This window comes from Cyanistes caeruleus, unplaced genomic scaffold (genome assembly GCF_971803275.1).
Source record: "Cyanistes caeruleus unplaced genomic scaffold, bCyaCae1.hap1.1 HAP1_SCAFFOLD_124, whole genome shotgun sequence".
Taxonomy (NCBI): Eukaryota; Metazoa; Chordata; class Aves; order Passeriformes; family Paridae; genus Cyanistes; species Cyanistes caeruleus.
Window position 1 is genome coordinate 108,005 of NW_028255921.1, and position 23,539 is coordinate 131,543.

The 23,539-nt window shown below is 50.2% G+C and overlaps 1 long non-coding RNA gene across 1 annotated transcript; it reads left to right on the plus strand.

Moving 5' to 3' along the window:
• The first annotated feature begins 10,942 nt into the window (after positions 1 to 10,942).
• LOC147646101 (uncharacterized) lies at positions 10,943 to 16,726 on the plus strand. The gene is made up of 5 exons (XR_015281960.1): positions 10,943 to 11,148; positions 11,260 to 11,493; positions 11,785 to 14,310; positions 14,422 to 14,655; positions 14,947 to 16,726. It is a non-coding gene; the product is annotated as an uncharacterized LOC147646101 (long non-coding RNA).
• The last annotated feature ends 6,813 nt before the right edge of the window (positions 16,727 to 23,539 follow it).

A 23,539-nucleotide genomic window follows, 5' to 3' on the forward strand; every position in this document is an offset into this window, starting at 1 on the left:
CACACAAGAGGACGGAAGAAACCCAAATGCATCATTGGACATAATAAAGTCAGACGTGTTGAGGGCTGAAGAAATCTTGCAGAGATATGGAAAGCTGCCCTGAAAACCCAGTTCGGGGAGAGCCTGAGCTCTTTTGTGCTTCTAGGCCTGAAGATGCTCAGCAGCTTTCCCAGATGCGCAGCAGGCAGTAGGATTGTGCCTGAATCTGGCTCTGGAAATGCCAGTGCCTCAACTGAGAGCTGTGGCAATGATTTCCATTGCATGGAGAGGGGCCACAGTCCTGCAAGAGTCTTTCAGCAGAGCAAACAGCAGCCTGGAGGGTGGGCAATGCTGCATCTGGACCACTGCATGCTCATCCTTCACCACAATGCAGAGCTGCCATGGATCACTTTTTCCATTTCTCCTGTTGGATATGTTTTGGAGAAGTTGTTCTAGGTGGCTTTGGATGGTGATCCAAGTAGGAAGCAGCCATTCGCCTGCTGTGATATCCTTACAACTAGTCCTAACTTCTCATTGCCTTTGGTTTGATTGGGGGTGTTTTATCTGTTTGTTTGATTGGTTTCTTTGGGTTGGTTTCTTTGTGTTTTTCTCTCTTTTGCTTGGAGTTTCTTTTCCTTTTTTAGAAATGACTGGTGAAGTTGGCACAACCAAACTCCAGAAAACGTAAGCCAGGCTTGACTTTCCAGAAATTGCTTTTGGCTGGCTTTAGCTGCATTCCCCAGGATCACGATCAGCAGTAGATATTTGCAGGTTTTGCTCTGCATCCTCAGCCTGCCCAGATGTTGTTCAGTGTTTCAGCAGTGGAGAAGACGATGGATATTTTGCTAAACCTCCTTTCAAACAACAAAACTTGGGTTAGCACGACAGAAAAGAAGAAAAGAAAATCTTCGCCAGTTAGAACAGAGCCAGAGTCCCACCATTTCCCCCTCCACTTTTCTTTCTTTTCTACATTTAGAGGTAAAGCTTCCATCTCCAAAAGCTTCCATCTCTCACTTCCTGATGTAGCCATTTGCTACCCTTTAGCCTTGACTGCCACGCATCGGACTGCTGTCCGTGTGGGGCTGGGGATGCTCAGCCTGGAAAGAGAAGGGGGCTGGCGAGGCCTCCCTGCAGCTCTAGGAAAGATGGGCACAGAGAGGAGAAGCCTTTCAACTGCAGGAGTGAGCTTGAAGTTGGATCTAATGAAGCTGCTCTTTTCCACTCCGGCTGCTGGGCCACTGGCCCGGGCTGTGCACAGAGGCTGGGGATGCTCCATCCTTGGCAACATCCAAGGCCAGCTGGGAGCGGGGCTCTGAGCAACTTATTCTGGGCAAAGATTGCTCCGCTTGGAACAAGATGGTCTTTAGGGTCCCTTCCAAGCCCAAGCACCCAGGGATTCCATTATTCATTCTACGGTCTCTGTTGTCCACTTCAGCCTGGGCCTGAACTCCTGGCGGTGATGTCACAGTGCACGCTCCAGCTAGAACTTCCAGCATCCAGCAACGGCCACAACACAACCCTTGGCTCCTTGTGCCAGCACGCTCTTCATTCACCCTGCTCCAAGCCTACCCCTGTCACCTTGTTGCCACCTGCTCCCTGATTCCCCCAGCAGTCCCCAAAGCTCCCCATCGCTTGGATTTTGCTCTCCATCCCTGCAGGATGTCTGCATTTGTTCCAAAAGAGGTATGGTACTATTCCACGGAGGCGGACACCCCGCAGCTGCCTGGCTGGGCTGGAGCTCTGTGGGACAGGGTGGGAAAGGGACCCCACGCTGAAATTTTGCTACCTCTGCAGGCTGGCACAGACGGAGAGGAGGAGACGGACGTCGATACACAGACTGATAGAGAAGAAGCCATGGAAGTGGACGGAGAGGATACTGGAGAGGAAGAGAAGGATGCGGATATGTACGAGACAGAGGAAGAGATGGAGGTGGAAACGAAAGATTCTATTGAAGAGATGGATATTGATCTAAAAGACAAGGAGGAAGACATGGTCTTGGGATGAAGACCGATGCCAGCAGCAGAACAGGCAGGTGCTCCCCACAGGCAGAGTGGGTCCCCTGCTGCCAGCCTGGGGCCGGGCTGGGCACTCCCTGCTCAGGGACACGCTAGCCCATGCACTGGATTCTGCTGGCCATCCCTGGCCTGGCCTGGGCTTGCTGTGGGCCACACAAGCCCTGTTCCAGTGCCTGGGCCACAGCCCCCAGCCAGGCTCCCTTCTGGCAGCAGAGTCCCACTGGGCCAGTGTCCCAGACCGGCAGCACATGGAACACCCTTCCGTGCCTGACTGCACTGACCGTGCTACTTGTTTTTCTTCCAGGACTTAGGGACATCACAGACACAGACGCCACCCTGCTGTACATACGTTTTACAGTTGTTGTGTTCAGGATAGAGGTTTTAGAGTTTGTTTAAGTTGTCTGTAAATACGTTTCATAGAGTTTTGTTAGATCTCTTCTCAGGTAAATAGGTTCTATAGTTTGTTGTTGTTGTTGTGGTTGTTGTTACCAATATTCTTACAGTGTAAATATGTGGTGTAGTTCATTCTTGTTCCTTTTCTTCTACAGATAAACAGTCTTTGATTTTCACACCCCAGTTCTCTTTGCATTTTCTTCGGGCACATTTGCAAAGCTGTGGGTTGTTTCGGGAACAATGTTTGCAGGACTCTAAAAAGAGTATCACAACCGCTCTGCCACACTCTCAGCTGCTGCTGCTGCCCCAAAAAGCACTGGCTGGCTTTGCTCACACAATCACAGTTGTGGTGGCATTTCTACCACACCACAGGACAGCGATGTTTTCCCTCTTCTCCTGGAAATACCTACAGCACTTGTGGGTAGCAAGGCAAACATGAGCCTCTTTTAGTGGCCCTTGAAATTGGACATGTGAAATGAGGTACACAAAGCCACAGGCCAGCTGAACCTGGCATCTCTGAATGGGTCTTTACATTCTTCCCAGGAAGATGAATGGCAATCACTATTTTGGCAGGGAGGAAAGTGCATCAGCTAGCAATTTGCTGTAGAAAATGTGCTTTCTGCTCCTCTCACAGCCAAAACTCCTACCCATTTCTTGGAAGTCCTTCTTAGATAAGGACCGTGTTCAACTGAGTGACAGTGAAGCCAAATGGCAATGCCGCAATCAATTGTCCTGTACACAATCTCCTTCATCCACGTGGAAGGTTACTCACGGGCACACAAGAGGATGGAAGAAACCCAAATGCATCATTGGACATAATAAAGTCAGACGTGTTGAGGGCTGAAGAAATCTTGCAGAGATATGGAAAGCTGCCCTGAAAACCCAGTTCGGGGAGAGCCTGAGCTCTTTTGTGCTTCTAGGCCTGAAGATGCTCAGCAGCTTTCCCAGATGCGCAGCAGGCAGTAGGATTGTGCCTGAATCTGGCTCTGGAAATGCCAGTGCCTCAACTGAGAGCTGTGGCAATGATTTCCATTGCATGGAGAGGGGCCACAGTCCTGCAAGAGTCTTTCAGCAGAGCAAACAGCAGCCTGGAGGGTGGGCAATGCTGCATCTGGACCACTGCATGCTCATCCTTCACCACAATGCAGAGCTGCCATGGATCACTTTTTCCATTTCTCCTGTTGGATATGTTTTGGAGAAGTTGTTCTAGGTGGCTTTGGATGGTGATCCAAGTAGGAAGCAGCCATTCGCCTGCTGTGATATCCTTACAACTAGTCCTAACTTCTCATTGCCTTTGGTTTGATTGGGGGTGTTTTATCTGTTTGTTTGATTGGTTTCTTTGGGTTGGTTTCTTTGTGTTTTTCTCTCTTTTGCTTGGAGTTTCTTTTCCTTTTTTAGAAATGACTGGTGAAGTTGGCACAACCAAACTCCAGAAAACGTAAGCCAGGCTTGACTTTCCAGAAATTGCTTTTGGCTGGCTTTAGCTGCATTCCCCAGGATCACGATCAGCAGTAGATATTTGCAGGTTTTGCTCTGCATCCTCAGCCTGCCCAGATGTTGTTCAGTGTTTCAGCAGTGGAGAAGACGATGGATATTTTGCTAAACCTCCTTTCAAACAACAAAACTTGGGTTAGCACGACAGAAAAGAAGAAAAGAAAATCTTCGCCAGTTAGAACAGAGCCAGAGTCCCACCATTTCCCCCTCCACTTTTCTTTCTTTTCTACATTTAGAGGTAAAGCTTCCATCTCCAAAAGCTTCCATCTCTCACTTCCTGATGTAGCCATTTGCTACCCTTTAGCCTTGACTGCCACGCATCGGACTGCTGTCCGTGTGGGGCTGGGGATGCTCAGCCTGGAAAGAGAAGGGGGCTGGCGAGGCCTCCCTGCAGCTCTAGGAAAGATGGGCACAGAGAGGAGAAGCCTTTCAACTGCAGGAGTGAGCTTGAAGTTGGATCTAATGAAGCTGCTCTTTTCCACTCCGGCTGCTGGGCCACTGGCCCGGGCTGTGCACAGAGGCTGGGGATGCTCCATCCTTGGCAACATCCAAGGCCAGCTGGGAGCGGGGCTCTGAGCAACTTATTCTGGGCAAAGATTGCTCCGCTTGGAACAAGATGGTCTTTAGGGTCCCTTCCAAGCCCAAGCACCCAGGGATTCCATTATTCATTCTACGGTCTCTGTTGTCCACTTCAGCCTGGGCCTGAACTCCTGGCGGTGATGTCACAGTGCACGCTCCAGCTAGAACTTCCAGCATCCAGCAACGGCCACAACACAACCCTTGGCTCCTTGTGCCAGCACGCTCTTCATTCACCCTGCTCCAAGCCTACCCCTGTCACCTTGTTGCCACCTGCTCCCTGATTCCCCCAGCAGTCCCCAAAGCTCCCCATCGCTTGGATTTTGCTCTCCATCCCTGCAGGATGTCTGCATTTGTTCCAAAAGAGGTATGGTACTATTCCACGGAGGCGGACACCCCGCAGCTGCCTGGCTGGGCTGGAGCTCTGTGGGACAGGGTGGGAAAGGGACCCCACGCTGAAATTTTGCTACCTCTGCAGGCTGGCACAGACGGAGAGGAGGAGACGGACGTCGATACACAGACTGATAGAGAAGAAGCCATGGAAGTGGACGGAGAGGATACTGGAGAGGAAGAGAAGGATGCGGATATGTACGAGACAGAGGAAGAGATGGAGGTGGAAACGAAAGATTCTATTGAAGAGATGGATATTGATCTAAAAGACAAGGAGGAAGACATGGTCTTGGGATGAAGACCGATGCCAGCAGCAGAACAGGCAGGTGCTCCCCACAGGCAGAGTGGGTCCCCTGCTGCCAGCCTGGGGCCGGGCTGGGCACTCCCTGCTCAGGGACACGCTAGCCCATGCACTGGATTCTGCTGGCCATCCCTGGCCTGGCCTGGGCTTGCTGTGGGCCACACAAGCCCTGTTCCAGTGCCTGGGCCACAGCCCCCAGCCAGGCTCCCTTCTGGCAGCAGAGTCCCACTGGGCCAGTGTCCCAGACCGGCAGCACATGGAACACCCTTCCGTGCCTGACTGCACTGACCGTGCTACTTGTTTTTCTTCCAGGACTTAGGGACATCACAGACACAGACGCCACCCTGCTGTACATACGTTTTACAGTTGTTGTGTTCAGGATAGAGGTTTTAGAGTTTGTTTAAGTTGTCTGTAAATACGTTTCATAGAGTTTTGTTAGATCTCTTCTCAGGTAAATAGGTTCTATAGTTTGTTGTTGTTGTTGTGGTTGTTGTTACCAATATTCTTACAGTGTAAATATGTGGTGTAGTTCATTCTTGTTCCTTTTCTTCTACAGATAAACAGTCTTTGATTTTCACACCCCAGTTCTCTTTGCATTTTCTTCGGGCACATTTGCAAAGCTGTGGGTTGTTTCGGGAACAATGTTTGCAGGACTCTAAAAAGAGTATCACAACCGCTCTGCCACACTCTCAGCTGCTGCTGCTGCCCCAAAAAGCACTGGCTGGCTTTGCTCACACAATCACAGTTGTGGTGGCATTTCTACCACACCACAGGACAGCGATGTTTTCCCTCTTCTCCTGGAAATACCTACAGCACTTGTGGGTAGCAAGGCAAACATGAGCCTCTTTTAGTGGCCCTTGAAATTGGACATGTGAAATGAGGTACACAAAGCCACAGGCCAGCTGAACCTGGCATCTCTGAATGGGTCTTTACATTCTTCCCAGGAAGATGAATGGCAATCACTATTTTGGCAGGGAGGAAAGTGCATCAGCTAGCAATTTGCTGTAGAAAATGTGCTTTCTGCTCCTCTCACAGCCAAAACTCCTACCCATTTCTTGGAAGTCCTTCTTAGATAAGGACCGTGTTCAACTGAGTGACAGTGAAGCCAAATGGCAATGCCGCAATCAATTGTCCTGTACACAATCTCCTTCATCCACGTGGAAGGTTACTCACGGGCACACAAGAGGATGGAAGAAACCCAAATGCATCATTGGACATAATAAAGTCAGACGTGTTGAGGGCTGAAGAAATCTTGCAGAGATATGGAAAGCTGCCCTGAAAACCCAGTTCGGGGAGAGCCTGAGCTCTTTTGTGCTTCTAGGCCTGAAGATGCTCAGCAGCTTTCCCAGATGCGCAGCAGGCAGTAGGATTGTGCCTGAATCTGGCTCTGGAAATGCCAGTGCCTCAACTGAGAGCTGTGGCAATGATTTCCATTGCATGGAGAGGGGCCACAGTCCTGCAAGAGTCTTTCAGCAGAGCAAACAGCAGCCTGGAGGGTGGGCAATGCTGCATCTGGACCACTGCATGCTCATCCTTCACCACAATGCAGAGCTGCCATGGATCACTTTTTCCATTTCTCCTGTTGGATATGTTTTGGAGAAGTTGTTCTAGGTGGCTTTGGATGGTGATCCAAGTAGGAAGCAGCCATTCGCCTGCTGTGATATCCTTACAACTAGTCCTAACTTCTCATTGCCTTTGGTTTGATTGGGGGTGTTTTATCTGTTTGTTTGATTGGTTTCTTTGGGTTGGTTTCTTTGTGTTTTTCTCTCTTTTGCTTGGAGTTTCTTTTCCTTTTTTAGAAATGACTGGTGAAGTTGGCACAACCAAACTCCAGAAAACGTAAGCCAGGCTTGACTTTCCAGAAATTGCTTTTGGCTGGCTTTAGCTGCATTCCCCAGGATCACGATCAGCAGTAGATATTTGCAGGTTTTGCTCTGCATCCTCAGCCTGCCCAGATGTTGTTCAGTGTTTCAGCAGTGGAGAAGACGATGGATATTTTGCTAAACCTCCTTTCAAACAACAAAACTTGGGTTAGCACGACAGAAAAGAAGAAAAGAAAATCTTCGCCAGTTAGAACAGAGCCAGAGTCCCACCATTTCCCCCTCCACTTTTCTTTCTTTTCTACATTTAGAGGTAAAGCTTCCATCTCCAAAAGCTTCCATCTCTCACTTCCTGATGTAGCCATTTGCTACCCTTTAGCCTTGACTGCCACGCATCGGACTGCTGTCCGTGTGGGGCTGGGGATGCTCAGCCTGGAAAGAGAAGGGGGCTGGCGAGGCCTCCCTGCAGCTCTAGGAAAGATGGGCACAGAGAGGAGAAGCCTTTCAACTGCAGGAGTGAGCTTGAAGTTGGATCTAATGAAGCTGCTCTTTTCCACTCCGGCTGCTGGGCCACTGGCCCGGGCTGTGCACAGAGGCTGGGGATGCTCCATCCTTGGCAACATCCAAGGCCAGCTGGGAGCGGGGCTCTGAGCAACTTATTCTGGGCAAAGATTGCTCCGCTTGGAACAAGATGGTCTTTAGGGTCCCTTCCAAGCCCAAGCACCCAGGGATTCCATTATTCATTCTACGGTCTCTGTTGTCCACTTCAGCCTGGGCCTGAACTCCTGGCGGTGATGTCACAGTGCACGCTCCAGCTAGAACTTCCAGCATCCAGCAACGGCCACAACACAACCCTTGGCTCCTTGTGCCAGCACGCTCTTCATTCACCCTGCTCCAAGCCTACCCCTGTCACCTTGTTGCCACCTGCTCCCTGATTCCCCCAGCAGTCCCCAAAGCTCCCCATCGCTTGGATTTTGCTCTCCATCCCTGCAGGATGTCTGCATTTGTTCCAAAAGAGGTATGGTACTATTCCACGGAGGCGGACACCCCGCAGCTGCCTGGCTGGGCTGGAGCTCTGTGGGACAGGCTGGGAAAGGGACCCCACGCTGAAATTTTGCTACCTCTGCAGGCTGGCACAGACGGAGAGGAGGAGACGGACGTCGATACACAGACTGATAGAGAAGAAGCCATGGAAGTGGACGGAGAGGATACTGGAGAGGAAGAGAAGGATGCGGATATGTACGAGACAGAGGAAGAGATGGAGGTGGAAACGAAAGATTCTATTGAAGAGATGGATATTGATCTAAAAGACAAGGAGGAAGACATGGTCTTGGGATGAAGACCGATGCCAGCAGCAGAACAGGCAGGTGCTCCCCACAGGCAGAGTGGGTCCCCTGCTGCCAGCCTGGGGCCGGGCTGGGCACTCCCTGCTCAGGGACACGCTAGCCCATGCACTGGATTCTGCTGGCCATCCCTGGCCTGGCCTGGCCTTGCTGTGGGCCACACAAGCCCTGTTCCAGTGCCTGGGCCACAGCCCCCAGCCAGGCTCCCTTCTGGCAGCAGAGTCCCACTGGGCCAGTGTCCCAGACCGGCAGCACATGGAACACCCTTCCGTGCCTGACTGCACTGACCGTGCTACTTGTTTTTCTTCCAGGACTTAGGGACATCACAGACACAGACGCCACCCTGCTGTACATACGTTTTACAGTTGTTGTGTTCAGGATAGAGGTTTTAGAGTTTGTTTAAGTTGTCTGTAAATACGTTTCATAGAGTTTTGTTAGATCTCTTCTCAGGTAAATAGGTTCTATAGTTTGTTGTTGTTGTTGTGGTTGTTGTTACCAATATTCTTACAGTGTAAATATGTGGTGTAGTTCATTCTTGTTCCTTTTCTTCTACAGATAAACAGTCTTTGATTTTCACACCCCAGTTCTCTTTGCATTTTCTTCGGGCACATTTGCAAAGCTGTGGGTTGTTTCGGGAACAATGTTTGCAGGACTCTAAAAAGAGTATCACAACCGCTCTGCCACACTCTCAGCTGCTGCTGCTGCCCCAAAAAGCACTGGCTGGCTTTGCTCACACAATCACAGTTGTGGTGGCATTTCTACCACACCACAGGACAGCGATGTTTTCCCTCTTCTCCTGGAAATACCTACAGCACTTGTGGGTAGCAAGGCAAACATGAGCCTCTTTTAGTGGCCCTTGAAATTGGACATGTGAAATGAGGTACACAAAGCCACAGGCCAGCTGAACCTGGCATCTCTGAATGGGTCTTTACATTCTTCCCAGGAAGATGAATGGCAATCACTATTTTGGCAGGGAGGAAAGTGCATCAGCTAGCAATTTGCTGTAGAAAATGTGCTTTCTGCTCCTCTCACAGCCAAAACTCCTACCCATTTCTTGGAAGTCCTTCTTAGATAAGGACCGTGTTCAACTGAGTGACAGTGAAGCCAAATGGCAATGCCGCAATCAATTGTCCTGTACACAATCTCCTTCATCCACGTGGAAGGTTACTCACGGGCACACAAGAGGACGGAAGAAACCCAAATGCATCATTGGACATAATAAAGTCAGACGTGTTGAGGGCTGAAGAAATCTTGCAGAGATATGGAAAGCTGCCCTGAAAACCCAGTTCGGGGAGAGCCTGAGCTCTTTTGTGCTTCTAGGCCTGAAGATGCTCAGCAGCTTTCCCAGATGCGCAGCAGGCAGTAGGATTGTGCCTGAATCTGGCTCTGGAAATGCCAGTGCCTCAACTGAGAGCTGTGGCAATGATTTCCATTGCATGGAGAGGGGCCACAGTCCTGCAAGAGTCTTTCAGCAGAGCAAACAGCAGCCTGGAGGGTGGGCAATGCTGCATCTGGACCACTGCATGCTCATCCTTCACCACAATGCAGAGCTGCCATGGATCACTTTTTCCATTTCTCCTGTTGGATATGTTTTGGAGAAGTTGTTCTAGGTGGCTTTGGATGGTGATCCAAGTAGGAAGCAGCCATTCGCCTGCTGTGATATCCTTACAACTAGTCCTAACTTCTCATTGCCTTTGGTTTGATTGGGGGTGTTTTATCTGTTTGTTTGATTGGTTTCTTTGGGTTGGTTTCTTTGTGTTTTTCTCTCTTTTGCTTGGAGTTTCTTTTCCTTTTTTAGAAATGACTGGTGAAGTTGGCACAACCAAACTCCAGAAAACGTAAGCCAGGCTTGACTTTCCAGAAATTGCTTTTGGCTGGCTTTAGCTGCATTCCCCAGGATCACGATCAGCAGTAGATATTTGCAGGTTTTGCTCTGCATCCTCAGCCTGCCCAGATGTTGTTCAGTGTTTCAGCAGTGGAGAAGACGATGGATATTTTGCTAAACCTCCTTTCAAACAACAAAACTTGGGTTAGCACGACAGAAAAGAAGAAAAGAAAATCTTCGCCAGTTAGAACAGAGCCAGAGTCCCACCATTTCCCCCTCCACTTTTCTTTCTTTTCTACATTTAGAGGTAAAGCTTCCATCTCCAAAAGCTTCCATCTCTCACTTCCTGATGTAGCCATTTGCTACCCTTTAGCCTTGACTGCCACGCATCGGACTGCTGTCCGTGTGGGGCTGGGGATGCTCAGCCTGGAAAGAGAAGGGGGCTGGCGAGGCCTCCCTGCAGCTCTAGGAAAGATGGGCACAGAGAGGAGAAGCCTTTCAACTGCAGGAGTGAGCTTGAAGTTGGATCTAATGAAGCTGCTCTTTTCCACTCCGGCTGCTGGGCCACTGGCCCGGGCTGTGCACAGAGGCTGGGGATGCTCCATCCTTGGCAACATCCAAGGCCAGCTGGGAGCGGGGCTCTGAGCAACTTATTCTGGGCAAAGATTGCTCCGCTTGGAACAAGATGGTCTTTAGGGTCCCTTCCAAGCCCAAGCACCCAGGGATTCCATTATTCATTCTACGGTCTCTGTTGTCCACTTCAGCCTGGGCCTGAACTCCTGGCGGTGATGTCACAGTGCACGCTCCAGCTAGAACTTCCAGCATCCAGCAACGGCCACAACACAACCCTTGGCTCCTTGTGCCAGCACGCTCTTCATTCACCCTGCTCCAAGCCTACCCCTGTCACCTTGTTGCCACCTGCTCCCTGATTCCCCCAGCAGTCCCCAAAGCTCCCCATCGCTTGGATTTTGCTCTCCATCCCTGCAGGATGTCTGCATTTGTTCCAAAAGAGGTATGGTACTATTCCACGGAGGCGGACACCCCGCAGCTGCCTGGCTGGGCTGGAGCTCTGTGGGACAGGGTGGGAAAGGGACCCCACGCTGAAATTTTGCTACCTCTGCAGGCTGGCACAGACGGAGAGGAGGAGACGGACGTCGATACACAGACTGATAGAGAAGAAGCCATGGAAGTGGACGGAGAGGATACTGGAGAGGAAGAGAAGGATGCGGATATGTACGAGACAGAGGAAGAGATGGAGGTGGAAACGAAAGATTCTATTGAAGAGATGGATATTGATCTAAAAGACAAGGAGGAAGACATGGTCTTGGGATGAAGACCGATGCCAGCAGCAGAACAGGCAGGTGCTCCCCACAGGCAGAGTGGGTCCCCTGCTGCCAGCCTGGGGCCGGGCTGGGCACTCCCTGCTCAGGGACACGCTAGCCCATGCACTGGATTCTGCTGGCCATCCCTGGCCTGGCCTGGGCTTGCTGTGGGCCACACAAGCCCTGTTCCAGTGCCTGGGCCACAGCCCCCAGCCAGGCTCCCTTCTGGCAGCAGAGTCCCACTGGGCCAGTGTCCCAGACCGGCAGCACATGGAACACCCTTCCGTGCCTGACTGCACTGACCGTGCTACTTGTTTTTCTTCCAGGACTTAGGGACATCACAGACACAGATGCCACCCTGCTGTACATACGTTTTACAGTTGTTGTGTTCAGGATAGAGGTTTTAGAGTTTGTTTAAGTTGTCTGTAAATACGTTTCATAGAGTTTTGTTAGATCTCTTCTCAGGTAAATAGGTTCTATAGTTTGTTGTTGTTGTTGTTGTTGTTGTTACCAATATTCTTACAGTGTAAATATGTGGTGTAGTTCATTCTTGTTCCTTTTCTTCTACAGATAAACAGTCTTTGATTTTCACACCCCAGTTCTCTTTGCATTTTCTTCGGGCACATTTGCAAAGCTGTGGGTTGTTTCGGGAACAATGTTTGCAGGACTCTAAAAAGAGTATCACAACCGCTCTGCCACACTCTCAGCTGCTGCTGCTGCCCCAAAAAGCACTGGCTGGCTTTGCTCACACAATCACAGTTGTGGTGGCATTTCTACCACACCACAGGACAGCGATGTTTTCCCTCTTCTCCTGGAAATACCTACAGCACTTGTGGGTAGCAAGGCAAACATGAGCCTCTTTTAGTGGCCCTTGAAATTGGACATGTGAAATGAGGTACACAAAGCCACAGGCCAGCTGAACCTGGCATCTCTGAATGGGTCTTTACATTCTTCCCAGGAAGATGAATGGCAATCACTATTTTGGCAGGGAGGAAAGTGCATCAGCTAGCAATTTGCTGTAGAAAATGTGCTTTCTGCTCCTCTCACAGCCAAAACTCCTACCCATTTCTTGGAAGTCCTTCTTAGATAAGGACCGTGTTCAACTGAGTGACAGTGAAGCCAAATGGCAATGCCGCAATCAATTGTCCTGTACACAATCTCCTTCATCCACGTGGAAGGTTACTCACGGGCACACAAGAGGACGGAAGAAACCCAAATGCATCATTGGACATCATAAAGTCAGACGTGTTGAGGGATGAAGAAATCTTGCAGAGATATGGAAAGCTGCCCTGAAAACCCAGTTCGGGGAGAGCCTGAGCTCTTTTGTGCTTCTAGGCCTGAAGATGCTCAGCAGCTTTCCCAGATGCGCAGCAGGCAGTAGGATTGTGCCTGAATCTGGCTCTGGAAATGCCAGTGCCTCAACTGAGAGCTGTGGCAATGATTTCCATTGCATGGAGAGGGGCCACAGTCCTGCAAGAGTCTTTCAGCAGAGCAAACAGCAGCCTGGAGGGTGGGCAATGCTGCATCTGGACCACTGCATGCTCATCCTTCACCACAATGCAGAGCTGCCATGGATCACTTTTTCCATTTCTCCTGTTGGATATGTTTTGGAGAAGTTGTTCTAGGTGGCTTTGGATGGTGATCCAAGTAGGAAGCAGCCATTCGCCTGCTGTGATATCCTTACAACTAGTCCTAACTTCTCATTGCCTTTGGTTTGATTGGGGGTGTTTTATCTGTTTGTTTGATTGGTTTCTTTGGGTTGGTTTCTTTGTGTTTTTCTCTCTTTTGCTTGGAGTTTCTTTTCCTTTTTTAGAAATGACTGGTGAAGTTGGCACAACCAAACTCCAGAAAACGTAAGCCAGGCTTGACTTTCCAGAAATTGCTTTTGGCTGGCTTTAGCTGCATTCCCCAGGATCACGATCAGCAGTAGATATTTGCAGGTTTTGCTCTGCATCCTCAGCCTGCCCAGATGTTGTTCAGTGTTTCAGCAGTGGAGAAGACGATGGATATTTTGCTAAACCTCCTTTCAAACAACAAAACTTGGGTTAGCACGACAGAAAAGAAGAAAAGAAAATCTTCGCCAGTTAGAACAGAGCCAGAGTCCCACCATTTCCCCCTCCACTTTTCTTTCTTTTCTACATTTAGAGGTAAAGCTTCCATCTCCAAAAGCTTCCATCTCTCACTTCCTGATGTAGCCATTTGCTACCCTTTAGCCTTGACTGCCACGCATCGGACTGCTGTCCGTGTGGGGCTGGGGATGCTCAGCCTGGAAAGAGAAGGGGGCTGGCGAGGCCTCCCTGCAGCTCTAGGAAAGATGGGCACAGAGAGGAGAAGCCTTTCAACTGCAGGAGTGAGCTTGAAGTTGGATCTAATGAAGCTGCTCTTTTCCACTCCGGCTGCTGGGCCACTGGCCCGGGCTGTGCACAGAGGCTGGGGATGCTCCATCCTTGGCAACATCCAAGGCCAGCTGGGAGCGGGGCTCTGAGCAACTTATTCTGGGCAAAGATTGCTCCGCTTGGAACAAGATGGTCTTTAGGGTCCCTTCCAAGCCCAAGCACCCAGGGATTCCATTATTCATTCTACGGTCTCTGTTGTCCACTTCAGCCTGGGCCTGAACTCCTGGCGGTGATGTCACAGTGCACGCTCCAGCTAGAACTTCCAGCATCCAGCAACGGCCACAACACAACCCTTGGCTCCTTGTGCCAGCACGCTCTTCATTCACCCTGCTCCAAGCCTACCCCTGTCACCTTGTTGCCACCTGCTCCCTGATTCCCCCAGCAGTCCCCAAAGCTCCCCATCGCTTGGATTTTGCTCTCCATCCCTGCAGGATGTCTGCATTTGTTCCAAAAGAGGTATGGTACTATTCCACGGAGGCGGACACCCCGCAGCTGCCTGGCTGGGCTGGAGCTCTGTGGGACAGGCTGGGAAAGGGACCCCACGCTGAAATTTTGCTACCTCTGCAGGCTGGCACAGACGGAGAGGAGGAGACGGACGTCGATACACAGACTGATAGAGAAGAAGCCATGGAAGTGGACGGAGAGGATACTGGAGAGGAAGAGAAGGATGCGGATATGTACGAGACAGAGGAAGAGATGGAGGTGGAAACGAAAGATTCTATTGAAGAGATGGATATTGATCTAAAAGACAAGGAGGAAGACATGGTCTTGGGATGAAGACCGATGCCAGCAGCAGAACAGGCAGGTGCTCCCCACAGGCAGAGTGGGTCCCCTGCTGCCAGCCTGGGGCCGGGCTGGGCACTCCCTGCTCAGGGACACGCTAGCCCATGCACTGGATTCTGCTGGCCATCCCTGGCCTGGCCTGGGCTTGCTGTGGGCCACACAAGCCCTGTTCCAGTGCCTGGGCCACAGCCCCCAGCCAGGCTCCCTTCTGGCAGCAGAGTCCCACTGGGCCAGTGTCCCAGACCGGCAGCACATGGAACACCCTTCCGTGCCTGACTGCACTGACCGTGCTACTTGTTTTTCTTCCAGGACTTAGGGACATCACAGACACAGATGCCACCCTGCTGTACATACGTTTTACAGTTGTTGTGTTCAGGATAGAGGTTTTAGAGTTTGTTTAAGTTGTCTGTAAATACGTTTCATAGAGTTTTGTTAGATCTCTTCTCAGGTAAATAGGTTCTATAGTTTGTTGTTGTTGTTGTTGTTGTTGTTACCAATATTCTTACAGTGTAAATATGTGGTGTAGTTCATTCTTGTTCCTTTTCTTCTACAGATAAACAGTCTTTGATTTTCACACCCCAGTTCTCTTTGCATTTTCTTCGGGCACATTTGCAAAGCTGTGGGTTGTTTCGGGAACAATGTTTGCAGGACTCTAAAAAGAGTATCACAACCGCTCTGCCACACTCTCAGCTGCTGCTGCTGCCCCAAAAAGCACTGGCTGGCTTTGCTCACACAATCACAGTTGTGGTGGCATTTCTACCACACCACAGGACAGCGATGTTTTCCCTCTTCTCCTGGAAATACCTACAGCACTTGTGGGTAGCAAGGCAAACATGAGCCTCTTTTAGTGGCCCTTGAAATTGGACATGTGAAATGAGGTACACAAAGCCACAGGCCAGCTGAACCTGGCATCTCTGAATGGGTCTTTACATTCTTCCCAGGAAGATGAATGGCAATCACTATTTTGGCAGGGAGGAAAGTGCATCAGCTAGCAATTTGCTGTAGAAAATGTGCTTTCTGCTCCTCTCACAGCCAAAACTCCTACCCATTTCTTGGAAGTCCTTCTTAGATAAGGACCGTGTTCAACTGAGTGACAGTGAAGCCAAATGGCAATGCCGCAATCAATTGTCCTGTACACAATCTCCTTCATCCACGTGGAAGGTTACTCACGGGCACACAAGAGGACGGAAGAAACCCAAATGCATCATTGGACATAATAAAGTCAGACGTGTTGAGGGATGAAGAAATCTTGCAGAGATATGGAAAGCTGCCCTGAAAACCCAGTTCGGGGAGAGCCTGAGCTCTTTTGTGCTTCTAGGCCTGAAGATGCTCAGCAGCTTTCCCAGATGCGCAGCAGGCAGTAGGATTGTGCCTGAATCTGGCTCTGGAAATGCCAGTGCCTCAACTGAGAGCTGTGGCAATGATTTCCATTGCATGGAGAGGGGCCACAGTCCTGCAAGAGTCTTTCAGCAGAGCAAACAGCAGCCTGGAGGGTGGGCAATGCTGCATCTGGACCACTGCATGCTCATCCTTCACCACAATGCAGAGCTGCCATGGATCACTTTTTCCATTTCTCCTGTTGGATATGTTTTGGAGAAGTTGTTCTAGGTGGCTTTGGATGGTGATCCAAGTAGGAAGCAGCCATTCGCCTGCTGTGATATCCTTACAACTAGTCCTAACTTCTCATTGCCTTTGGTTTGATTGGGGGTGTTTTATCTGTTTGTTTGATTGGTTTCTTTGGGTTGGTTTCTTTGTGTTTTTCTCTCTTTTGCTTGGAGTTTCTTTTCCTTTTTTAGAAATGACTGGTGAAGTTGGCACAACCAAACTCCAGAAAACGTAAGCCAGGCTTGACTTTCCAGAAATTGCTTTTGGCTGGCTTTAGCTGCATTCCCCAGGATCACGATCAGCAGTAGATATTTGCAGGTTTTGCTCTGCATCCTCAGCCTGCCCAGATGTTGTTCAGTGTTTCAGCAGTGGAGAAGACGATGGATATTTTGCTAAACCTCCTTTCAAACAACAAAACTTGGGTTAGCACGACAGAAAAGAAGAAAAGAAAATCTTCGCCAGTTAGAACAGAGCCAGAGTCCCACCATTTCCCCCTCCACTTTTCTTTCTTTTCTACATTTAGAGGTAAAGCTTCCATCTCCAAAAGCTTCCATCTCTCACTTCCTGATGTAGCCATTTGCTACCCTTTAGCCTTGACTGCCACGCATCGGACTGCTGTCCGTGTGGGGCTGGGGATGCTCAGCCTGGAAAGAGAAGGGGGCTGGCGAGGCCTCCCTGCAGCTCTAGGAAAGATGGGCACAGAGAGGAGAAGCCTTTCAACTGCAGGAGTGAGCTTGAAGTTGGATCTAATGAAGCTGCTCTTTTCCACTCCAGCTGCTGGGCCACTGGCCCGGGCTGTGCACAGAGGCTGGGGATGCTCCATCCTTGGCAACATCCAAGGCCAGCTGGGAGCGGGGCTCTGAGCAACTTATTCTGGGCAAAGATTGCTCCGCTTGGAACAAGATGGTCTTTAGGGTCCCTTCCAAGCCCAAGCACCCAGGGATTCCATTATTCATTCTACGGTCTCTGTTGTCCACTTCAGCCTGGGCCTGAACTCCTGGCGGTGATGTCACAGTGCACGCTCCAGCTAGAACTTCCAGCATCCAGCAACGGCCACAACACAACCCTTGGCTCCTTGTGCCAGCACGCTCTTCATTCACCCTGCTCCAAGCCTACCCCTGTCACCTTGTTGCCACCTGCTCCCTGATTCCCCCAGCAGTCCCCAAAGCTCCCCATCGCTTGGATTTTGCTCTCCATCCCTGCAGGATGTCTGCATTTGTTCCAAAAGAGGTATGGTACTATTCCACGGAGGCGGACACCCCGCAGCTGCCTGGCTGGGCTGGAGCTCTGTGGGACAGGGTGGGAAAGGGACCCCACGCTGAAATTTTGCTACCTCTGCAGGCTGGCACAGACGGAGAGGAGGAGACGGACGTCGATACACAGACTGATAGAGAAGAAGCCATGGAAGTGGACGGAGAGGATACTGGAGAGGAAGAGAAGGATGCGGATATGTACGAGACAGAGGAAGAGATGGAGGTGGAAACGAAAGATTCTATTGAAGAGATGGATATTGATCTAAAAGACAAGGAGGAAGACATGGTCTTGGGATGAAGACCGATGCCAGCAGCAGAACAGGCAGGTGCTCCCCACAGGCAGAGTGGGTCCCCTGCTGCCAGCCTGGGGCCGGGCTGGGCACTCCCTGCTCAGGGACACGCTAGCCCATGCACTGGATTCTGCTGGCCATCCCTGGCCTGGCCTGGGCTTGCTGTGGGCCACACAAGCCCTGTTCCAGTGCCTGGGCCACAGCCCCCAGCCAGGCTCCCTTCTGGCAGCAGAGTCCCACTGGGCCAGTGTCCCAGACCGGCAGCACATGGAACACCCTTCCGTGCCTGACTGCACTGACCGTGCTACTTGTTTTTCTTCCAGGACTTAGGGACATCACAGACACAGACGCCACCCTGCTGTACATACGTTTTACAGTTGTTGTGTTCAGGATAGAGGTTTTAGAGTTTGTTTAAGTTGTCTGTAAATACGTTTCATAGAGTTTTGTTAGATCTCTTCTCAGGTAAATAGGTTCTATAGTTTGTTGTTGTTGTTGTGGTTGTTGTTACCAATATTCTTACAGTGTAAATATGTGGTGTAGTTCATTCTTGTTCCTTTTCTTCTACAGATAAACAGTCTTTGATTTTCACACCCCAGTTCTCTTTGCATTTTCTTCGGGCACATTTGCAAAGCTGTGGGTTGTTTCGGGAACAATGTTTGCAGGACTCTAAAAAGAGTATCACAACCGCTCTGCCACACTCTCAGCTGCTGCTGCTGCCCCAAAAAGCACTGGCTGGCTTTGCTCACACAATCACAGTTGTGGTGGCATTTCTACCACACCACAGGACAGCGATGTTTTCCCTCTTCTCCTGGAAATACCTACAGCACTTGTGGGTAGCAAGGCAAACATGAGCCTCTTTTAGTGGCCCTTGAAATTGGACATGTGAAATGAGGTACACAAAGCCACAGGCCAGCTGAACCTGGCATCTCTGAATGGGTCTTTACATTCTTCCCAGGAAGATGAATGGCAATCACTATTTTGGCAGGGAGGAAAGTGCATCAGCTAGCAATTTGCTGTAGAAAATGTGCTTTCTGCTCCTCTCACAGCCAAAACTCCTACCCATTTCTTGGAAGTCCTTCTTAGATAAGGACCGTGTTCAACTGAGTGACAGTGAAGCCAAATGGCAATGCCGCAATCAATTGTCCTGTACACAATCTCCTTCATCCACGTGGAAGGTTACTCACGGGCACACAAGAGGACGGAAGAAACCCAAATGCATCATTGGACATAATAAAGTCAGACGTGTTGAGGGCTGAAGAAATCTTGCAGAGATATGGAAAGCTGCCCTGAAAACCCAGTTCGGGGAGAGCCTGAGCTCTTTTGTGCTTCTAGGCCTGAAGATGCTCAGCAGCTTTCCCAGATGCGCAGCAGGCAGTAGGATTGTGCCTGAATCTGGCTCTGGAAATGCCAGTGCCTCAACTGAGAGCTGTGGCAATGATTTCCATTGCATGGAGAGGGGCCACAGTCCTGCAAGAGTCTTTCAGCAGAGCAAACAGCAGCCTGGAGGGTGGGCAATGCTGCATCTGGACCACTGCATGCTCATCCTTCACCACAATGCAGAGCTGCCATGGATCACTTTTTCCATTTCTCCTGTTGGATATGTTTTGGAGAAGTTGTTCTAGGTGGCTTTGGATGGTGATCCAAGTAGGAAGCAGCCATTCGCCTGCTGTGATATCCTTACAACTAGTCCTAACTTCTCATTGCCTTTGGTTTGATTGGGGGTGTTTTATCTGTTTGTTTGATTGGTTTCTTTGGGTTGGTTTCTTTGTGTTTTTCTCTCTTTTGCTTGGAGTTTCTTTTCCTTTTTTAGAAATGACTGGTGAAGTTGGCACAACCAAACTCCAGAAAACGTAAGCCAGGCTTGACTTTCCAGAAATTGCTTTTGGCTGGCTTTAGCTGCATTCCCCAGGATCACGATCAGCAGTAGATATTTGCAGGTTTTGCTCTGCATCCTCAGCCTGCCCAGATGTTGTTCAGTGTTTCAGCAGTGGAGAAGACGATGGATATTTTGCTAAACCTCCTTTCAAACAACAAAACTTGGGTTAGCACGACAGAAAAGAAGAAAAGAAAATCTTCGCCAGTTAGAACAGAGCCAGAGTCCCACCATTTCCCCCTCCACTTTTCTTTCTTTTCTACATTTAGAGGTAAAGCTTCCATCTCCAAAAGCTTCCATCTCTCACTTCCTGATGTAGCCATTTGCTACCCTTTAGCCTTGACTGCCACGCATCGGACTGCTGTCCGTGTGGGGCTGGGGATGCTCAGCCTGGAAAGAGAAGGGGGCTGGCGAGGCCTCCCTGCAGCTCTAGGAAAGATGGGCACAGAGAGGAGAAGCCTTTCAACTGCAGGAGTGAGCTTGAAGTTGGATCTAATGAAGCTGCTCTTTTCCACTCCGGCTGCTGGGCCACTGGCCCGGGCTGTGCACAGAGGCTGGGGATGCTCCATCCTTGGCAACATCCAAGGCCAGCTGGGAGCGGGGCTCTGAGCAACTTATTCTGGGCAAAGATTGCTCCGCTTGGAACAAGATGGTCTTTAGGGTCCCTTCCAAGCCCAAGCACCCAGGGATTCCATTATTCATTCTACGGTCTCTGTTGTCCACTTCAGCCTGGGCCTGAACTCCTGGCGGTGATGTCACAGTGCACGCTCCAGCTAGAACTTCCAGCATCCAGCAACGGCCACAACACAACCCTTGGCTCCTTGTGCCAGCACGCTCTTCATTCACCCTGCTCCAAGCCTACCCCTGTCACCTTGTTGCCACCTGCTCCCTGATTCCCCCAGCAGTCCCCAAAGCTCCCCATCGCTTGGATTTTGCTCTCCATCCCTGCAGGATGTCTGCATTTGTTCCAAAAGAGGTATGGTACTATTCCACGGAGGCGGACACCCCGCAGCTGCCTGGCTGGGCTGGAGCTCTGTGGGACAGGCTGGGAAAGGGACCCCACGCTGAAATTTTGCTACCTCTGCAGGCTGGCACAGACGGAGAGGAGGAGACGGACGTCGATACACAGACTGATAGAGAAGAAGCCATGGAAGTGGACGGAGAGGATACTGGAGAGGAAGAGAAGGATGCGGATATGTACGAGACAGAGGAAGAGATGGAGGTGGAAACGAAAGATTCTATTGAAGAGATGGATATTGATCTAAAAGACAAGGAGGAAGACATGGTCTTGGGATGAAGACCGATGCCAGCAGCAGAACAGGCAGGTGCTCCCCACAGGCAGAGTGGGTCCCCTGCTGCCAGCCTGGGGCCGGGCTGGGCACTCCCTGCTCAGGGACACGCTAGCCCATGCACTGGATTCTGCTGGCCATCCCTGGCCTGGCCTGGGCTTGCTGTGGGCCACACAAGCCCTGTTCCAGTGCCTGGGCCACAGCCCCCAGCCAGGCTCCCTTCTGGCAGCAGAGTCCCACTGGGCCAGTGTCCCAGACCGGCAGCACATGGAACACCCTTCCGTGCCTGACTGCACTGACCGTGCTACTTGTTTTTCTTCCAGGACTTAGGGACATCACAGACACAGACGCCACCCTGCTGTACATACGTTTTACAGTTGTTGTGTTCAGGATAGAGGTTTTAGAGTTTGTTTAAGTTGTCTGTAAATACGTTTCATAGAGTTTTGTTAGATCTCTTCTCAGGTAAATAGGTTCTATAGTTTGTTGTTGTTGTTGTGGTTGTTGTTACCAATATTCTTACAGTGTAAATATGTGGTGTAGTTCATTCTTGTTCCTTTTCTTCTACAGATAAACAGTCTTTGATTTTCACACCCCAGTTCTCTTTGCATTTTCTTCGGGCACATTTGCAAAGCTGTGGGTTGTTTCGGGAACAATGTTTGCAGGACTCTAAAAAGAGTATCACAACCGCTCTGCCACACTCTCAGCTGCTGCTGCTGCCCCAAAAAGCACTGGCTGGCTTTGCTCACACAATCACAGTTGTGGTGGCATTTCTACCACACCACAGGACAGCGATGTTTTCCCTCTTCTCCTGGAAATACCTACAGCACTTGTGGGTAGCAAGGCAAACATGAGCCTCTTTTAGTGGCCCTTGAAATTGGACATGTGAAATGAGGTACACAAAGCCACAGGCCAGCTGAACCTGGCATCTCTGAATGGGTCTTTACATTCTTCCCAGGAAGATGAATGGCAATCACTATTTTGGCAGGGAGGAAAGTGCATCAGCTAGCAATTTGCTGTAGAAAATGTGCTTTCTGCTCCTCTCACAGCCAAAACTCCTACCCATTTCTTGGAAGTCCTTCTTAGATAAGGACCGTGTTCAACTGAGTGACAGTGAAGCCAAATGGCAATGCCGCAATCAATTGTCCTGTACACAATCTCCTTCATCCACGTGGAAGGTTACTCACGGGCACACAAGAGGACGGAAGAAACCCAAATGCATCATTGGACATAATAAAGTCAGACGTGTTGAGGGCTGAAGAAATCTTGCAGAGATATGGAAAGCTGCCCTGAAAACCCAGTTCGGGGAGAGCCTGAGCTCTTTTGTGCTTCTAGGCCTGAAGATGCTCAGCAGCTTTCCCAGATGCGCAGCAGGCAGTAGGATTGTGCCTGAATCTGGCTCTGGAAATGCCAGTGCCTCAACTGAGAGCTGTGGCAATGATTTCCATTGCATGGAGAGGGGCCACAGTCCTGCAAGAGTCTTTCAGCAGAGCAAACAGCAGCCTGGAGGGTGGGCAATGCTGCATCTGGACCACTGCATGCTCATCCTTCACCACAATGCAGAGCTGCCATGGATCACTTTTTCCATTTCTCCTGTTGGATATGTTTTGGAGAAGTTGTTCTAGGTGGCTTTGGATGGTGATCCAAGTAGGAAGCAGCCATTCGCCTGCTGTGATATCCTTACAACTAGTCCTAACTTCTCATTGCCTTTGGTTTGATTGGGGGTGTTTTATCTGTTTGTTTGATTGGTTTCTTTGGGTTGGTTTCTTTGTGTTTTTCTCTCTTTTGCTTGGAGTTTCTTTTCCTTTTTTAGAAATGACTGGTGAAGTTGGCACAACCAAACTCCAGAAAACGTAAGCCAGGCTTGACTTTCCAGAAATTGCTTTTGGCTGGCTTTAGCTGCATTCCCCAGGATCACGATCAGCAGTAGATATTTGCAGGTTTTGCTCTGCATCCTCAGCCTGCCCAGATGTTGTTCAGTGTTTCAGCAGTGGAGAAGACGATGGATATTTTGCTAAACCTCCTTTCAAACAACAAAACTTGGGTTAGCACGACAGAAAAGAAGAAAAGAAAATCTTCGCCAGTTAGAACAGAGCCAGAGTCCCACCATTTCCCCCTCCACTTTTCTTTCTTTTCTACATTTAGAGGTAAAGCTTCCATCTCCAAAAGCTTCCATCTCTCACTTCCTGATGTAGCCATTTGCTACCCTTTAGCCTTGACTGCCACGCATCGGACTGCTGTCCGTGTGGGGCTGGGGATGCTCAGCCTGGAAAGAGAAGGGGGCTGGCGAGGCCTCCCTGCAGCTCTAGGAAAGATGGGCACAGAGAGGAGAAGCCTTTCAACTGCAGGAGTGAGCTTGAAGTTGGATCTAATGAAGCTGCTCTTTTCCACTCCGGCTGCTGGGCCACTGGCCCGGGCTGTGCACAGAGGCTGGGGATGCTCCATCCTTGGCAACATCCAAGGCCAGCTGGGAGCGGGGCTCTGAGCAACTTATTCTGGGCAAAGATTGCTCCGCTTGGAACAAGATGGTCTTTAGGGTCCCTTCCAAGCCCAAGCACCCAGGGATTCCATTATTCATTCTACGGTCTCTGTTGT